Source organism: Phoca vitulina, unplaced genomic scaffold (assembly GCF_004348235.1).
Source record: "Phoca vitulina isolate PV1807 unplaced genomic scaffold, GSC_HSeal_1.0 scaffold40, whole genome shotgun sequence".
In the NCBI taxonomy this organism is placed as follows: Eukaryota; Metazoa; Chordata; class Mammalia; order Carnivora; family Phocidae; genus Phoca; species Phoca vitulina.
The window spans coordinates 18571975-18577760 of NW_022589743.1; the positions used below are offsets into that span (position 1 = coordinate 18571975).

Genomic DNA, 5786 nt, shown 5'->3' on the forward strand with positions numbered 1-5786 from the left:
CAGCACCATTTCTGACCAGCTGTCTTCTTCTCTCTAATCATCAGGTTTAGTCTTCAATTTGGAAACCCTTGCTGCAGCTTGGCATTGAGACTGAATGGGGAGAGGCCATATGCAGGGTGCTTGAATTCTGAGGAGCAGTCCAGTAACCATCCCTCTTACCTTTTTTGGGGAGACCCCCTTGCATGTAGATGTATCAGAAGGAAGGGTACTGCCTATGCCTCACCTCCCACACTGGAGACAGACGGGGTGAGTTCCTACCCACAACTTTGAATATGGAAGGAAAGGTAAAGTTGAAGGGAGGGTCACGATCATTTCAGGGCCATTGCACCCAGCCCCTGGAGCCCTTTGGTACCTGCCCATTTCCTAATCTGGGTCTTTCATTTCCTGCTGATTCTGTGGGCACCTCTTGTCATTTCAACAAGTCCTCTTTCTACATAGGGTAATCAGTTTCGATTGCTTGCAAGTAAGAACACTGAGTGTTTATCTCAGATCAGTCCAGGGAGACGTCAAGGGGCATTGGGATGGCAGGAGTTGCTAGAATGATGGACGAGAGGTGGCTAGTAAAGGCCCTGGCACAGCCTTAGTACTATCCTGTCCTCCCTGCAACTAAGTAGTGGGTGGTTAACTGGGGCATTTACACCATTTGTTTGTTTCGGTCTTATAAGAGAAGAAAAATAATTTTTCCTCTACCCTTCTAGATTCTTGCTTGAGACCCCCATATATTAAAAAGATTAACAGGAGAAAAACAAACAGAAGTTTAATAACATGTATACCTCCTGTACACATGGGAGACACCCAGGAAAACTGGTAACTCCCTGAAATGGCCCAAACCACCACCTTAAATACCACCTCCAGCTAAAGACAAAAGAAATGAGGAGCGCCTGGGTGGCTCAGTTGGTTAAGGGTTTGACTTCTGTTCAGGTCATGGTCTCAGGGTCCTGGGCATCAGGCTCCCCACTCAGGGGGGAGTCTGCGTGTCCCTCTGCCCCTCCCCCTGCTTGTGTTCTCTCTCAAATAAATAAGTAAAATCTTAAAAAAAAAAGACAAAAGAAATGTGTTGGAGGGGGCAGGAGCCAGACCACTTATGGAAGGTTACCCAGAAAAGCACGGTAAACAAGGGTATGTTATGCACATTTAAGCTGGTGCCTTCCCCACTGATAAGAGTTTTTATAGATTTAGAATCATCTTCTTTTCCTGGGACAGGGAGGACACCCTTACAAATGGAGATTTCCTGGGTCTCTGTTCCTCCCCATTTGATAGCAGAGAAAGCCATGTCCCAGAGACATGATGGTAAAGGTTGGAGTAAACAGATTTGGTCATATTGGGTGCCTGGTCACCAGGGTTGCTTTTGACTCTGGCAAAATGGATTTTTTTTTTTTTTTTTAAGTTGGGTGTGGAGCTCAATGCGGGGCTTGAACTCACAACCCTGAGATCAAGACCTGAGGTGAGATCAAGTCGGACATCTAACTGACTGAACCACCCAGGCACCCCAACTCCGACAAAGTGGATATTGTCACCATAAATGACTCTTTCATTGACCTCATTTACATGATCTACATGTTCCAGTGTGATTCCACCCATGGCAAATTCAATGGCATAGTCAAGGCTGAGAACAGGATACTTATTAACAGAAAGTCCTTCTCCATCTTCTAGGAGCCAGATCCCGCCAACATCAAATGGGGTGATGCTGGTGCTGAGTATGTTGTAGAGTCCACTGGGGTCTTCACCACCATGGAGAAGGCTGTGGCTCACTTGGAAGGTGGGGCCAAGAGGGTCATCATTTCTGCCCCATCTGCTGATTTCCATGCTCTGATGGGCATGAAACATGAGAAGTATGACAATGCCCTCAAGATTGTCAGCAATGTCTCCTGCACCACCAACTGCTTGGCCTCTCTGGCCAATGTCATCTATGACAACTTTGGCATCCTGGAGGGACTGACCACGGACTGACTACAGTCCGTGCCATCACTCCTATCCAGAAGACCATGGATGGCTCCTCTGGGAAGTTGTGGTATGATGTCCAAGGATCTGCCCAGAATATCATTCCTGCTTCTACTTGTTCCACCAAGGCTGTAGGTAAGGTCATCCCTGAGCTGAATGGGAAGCTCACCAGCATGGACTTCCATGTCCCCACCCGCAATGTGTCAGTCATGGATCTGAACTGCTGCTTGGAGAAAGCTGCCAAATATGAGGGTGAAGCAGGCATCAGAGGGCCCCCTCAAGGGCATTCTGGGCTACAGTGAGAACCAGGTTGTCTCCTGCAACTTTAACAGTGACATCCACTCTTCCACCTTCAATGCTGGGGCTGGCACTGCCCTCAGTGACCACTGTGTCAAGCTCATTTCCTGGTATGACAATGACTTTGGCTATAGCAACCAAGAGGTGGACCTTATGGTCCACATGGCCTCCAAGGAGTAAGAGCCCCTTGGACCACCAGCCCCAGGGAGAGCAAGAGGAAGAGAGAGACCCTGCTGGGGATTCCTTGCCCCAACTCAACCCCTGACACACTGAGAATCTCCTGACCTCTACACAGTTTCCATCCCAGACCCCTTGAAGAAGGGGAGGGACTTGGGGAGCCCTACCTTTTCATGTATCATCAATAAAGTATATTGTCCCCAGCCAAAAAACAAGACAAAACAAACAAAACAACAACAAAAAACCTCAAAACAAATGGAGATTTCCCTTATAAATGTATGTTTCTTTTACAAAAGGGCGATTCCTAGTCGGTTTTCAGAGCTTCTCCTGTGTCTGCTATTTCTTAAAAATAATCAGCCTAAATTAATCCTTATGCCAAAGAGGCATATTTGGGGATGACAAATTCTACTCCCCTTCAGTCTTTCCTACTTGTGTTATAAACTCCCCAAGGTTAATGTTTTCTTTTATATTTCTCCTACAAGAGTCATAAAATCCTAGACCTGTGTCGGGGCCTAGAGCAGGCCACCCCAAGACGGGCCACTTTGGCATGAAGATTATTTTGAGTTAAAAGCAATCCAAACCCAGCAGATTCAGGAAAGTTCTTTACCGCCCCCTCAACTGTCTAAATTTACATCGGAAAGGAGAGTCTGTACCAGGAAGAGAGCTATTAACAGATTTCTTTTTACCTAAGAAACTGGTCTGCGTAACAGGGCAATTTCTGTGTTCCAAGCATCTCCTCTCACTTTCAGGCTGATGGCCTTCCTCCCCTTTGCATCCCCAGACCCCAACCCTTCTCATGGAAGACATACATCTGAAAATGACACCTGTACATCATGTTGCCTATCTTTGGAACTTCATGTCTGTGTGGATTCCCCAGGCACAGGAAAGTAAATTCGCTTTTCTCCTGTTAATTTGTCTTGTGTAAATTTAATTCTTAGTCCAGCTAGAAGAATTCTGAACAGAGGAAAATTTCTTTCTCCCCGACACCTGAAAGAGGCGACAAGAGATCATGTGGTTTAGCTTCTTTTTTTCCTTCTTTTCTTCTTCATTTTTTTAAAATTCCAGTATAATAAACAGAGTGTTATATTCCAGGTGTGTAATATAGTGATTCAACAATTATATAGTACTCTGCTCATCATGACAAGTGTACTTTTAATCCCCATCACCTATTTCACCCATGCCCCCACCCACTTCCCTTTAGAAGTTGCTTTTAGGCAACTGACGTGAGCACTAGAAGCTGAGTGAGGTAGAAGGGCCGCAGTGACCACTGGGCTGAGCACAGACAGGTCCTTTAGGAGACCCACCTCAAAATAGCCATAAGCCTAGGGTGCTTGGGTGGCTCGGTTGGTTAAGCGTTCCACTCCTAGTTTTGGTTCCGGTCATGATCTCAAGGTCATGGGATTAAGCCCCAAGTTGGGCTCCGTGCTCAGCAGGGAGTCTGCTTGAAGATTCTCTCCCTCTGCCTCCCTCCCTCAAATAAATAAATTAATTAAAAAAAATAGCCATAAGCCCTAGCTGGTTACTTACACCTGGACACAGATACCAAAATAGCCATAAGCCCTAGCTGGTTACTTACACCTGGACACAGATAGCAAAAAAGGAAAATACCATTCGTTCCCATACCTCCTCACGTTCCCCCTTAACTACAGCCCTCAACGCTGCCCCCTGGCAGATGGTCTCTCCCTCGCTCTCCTGCTCAGCTCCCTTGTATTACTCAATAAACTTCTGTCTCCTTTGTTCTGCCTCAGATTCCCACACAGCCAGCCTCCACCTGGTTGGGTCACCCCGCACTCCCCTCTGGTAACTGTCAATTTGTTCTCTGTATTTAAGAGTCTGTTTTATGGTTTGTCTCTTTTTTTCTTTGTTCATTTTTGTTGTTTCTTAAATTCCACCTATGCATGAAATCATTTATTTGTCTTTCTCTGACTGACTTATTTCACTTAGCATTATGCCCTCCATATTGTTACAAATGGTAAGATTTCATTCTTTTTTATGACTGAGTAATATTGTTATATCTATCTATCTATCTATCTATCTATCTATCTATCTATCATCTATCATCTATCTATATCTCTTTATCATGTGGTTTAGCTTTCTTACCTCAAGGCCACCAAATGTTAGATACCCAAGACAAAAATAGCACTCCATTCTTCACAGAGTATTTTAAGAAATGGAAACACTTACTGTCCCCAATCACCCATTCTGATGGTTGCTGCTTTGCTGTAAGCCCATTTTCCTTAAACACATAGAGCTGAAGGGGTTTGGGACAGGCCCCGACCCCCACAATGTGCCACTTTGGCATGTGGATTATTTTGAACTGAAGGCAGTTGAGACCCTGTGGGCTCAAGAGAAACTTTTGTCCCTCCCTTAACTACACAGAAGAATCTAAATTGGAGGGTCTCTCCAGAATAAGCGTTGTTAGTAAAGATAACTTCTTTTAAAAATATTTATTTATTTTAGAGGGAGAGAGAGAGCATGAGCCGGGGCATGGGGAGGGGTGGACAGTGGGTGAGGGAGAGAGAATCTCAAGCAGACTCCATGCTGAGCATGGAAACTGATGCAGGGCTCGATCCCACGACCCTGAGATCATGACCTGAGCCAAAACAAGAGTCAGGGGCGCCTGGGTGGCTCAGTCGGTTAAGCGACTGCCTTCGGCTCCAGTCATGATCCCAGGGTCCTGGGATTGAACCCCTCTTTGGGCTCCCTGTTCCATGGGGAGCCTGCTTCTTCCTCTCCCTCTGCCTGCCTGCCTGTCTGCCTACTTGTATCTCTCACTCTCTCTCTGTCAAATAAGTAAATAAAATCTTAAACAAAAAACAAAACAGGAGTCGGACGCTTAACTGACTGCACCACCCAGGCACCCCACAGAGATAAATTTTATCTGATTGATCCATCTTTAAGGCCTGGCAAACATCTAATCACCAAACATCTCTGATTCTTATTGCCCTGCAACTTACATTCCTTCCCTCTGAAGTCCCAGACCCCTAGCCCCTTCTTAGTTCGGAAGGGGACAGGAATTCTTGCTCCACGAAAGCACTTTAGAGGGTAGCAAAATCACCCCTCAGCTTTCCCGTCCCTAAGTGCCGGTAGTGGGAAACCACAGCTGCTCACTCTGCCAGGCTCTCAACAAAACAGGTGAGCTGTGAATGCATGTGCAGGCATGCTATGCAGTGGGGAAGGTGGTGGGCCAGGAGAGCATTCCTGGGGACAGCTGCCGCCCCTCTCCTACTTATCGTTACTCCCAAATGAATGTGGGTTGCATTTTGAGAGATCTTATGAATTTCCCAGAGAAGCTGGACATCTGTAGGTGTAAGTGAAATTCTTGATTTTTTAAAATGTGGGCAGCTAGTTTGATGTTAACTGTAAATCAG

The 5786-nt window shown here is 46.0% G+C and overlaps 1 pseudogene; it reads left to right on the forward strand.

Moving 5' to 3' along the window:
* The first annotated feature begins 1287 nt into the window (after positions 1–1287).
* LOC116647576 lies at positions 1288–2418 on the forward strand (annotated as a pseudogene).
* Positions 2419–5786: the final 3368 nt, after the last annotated feature.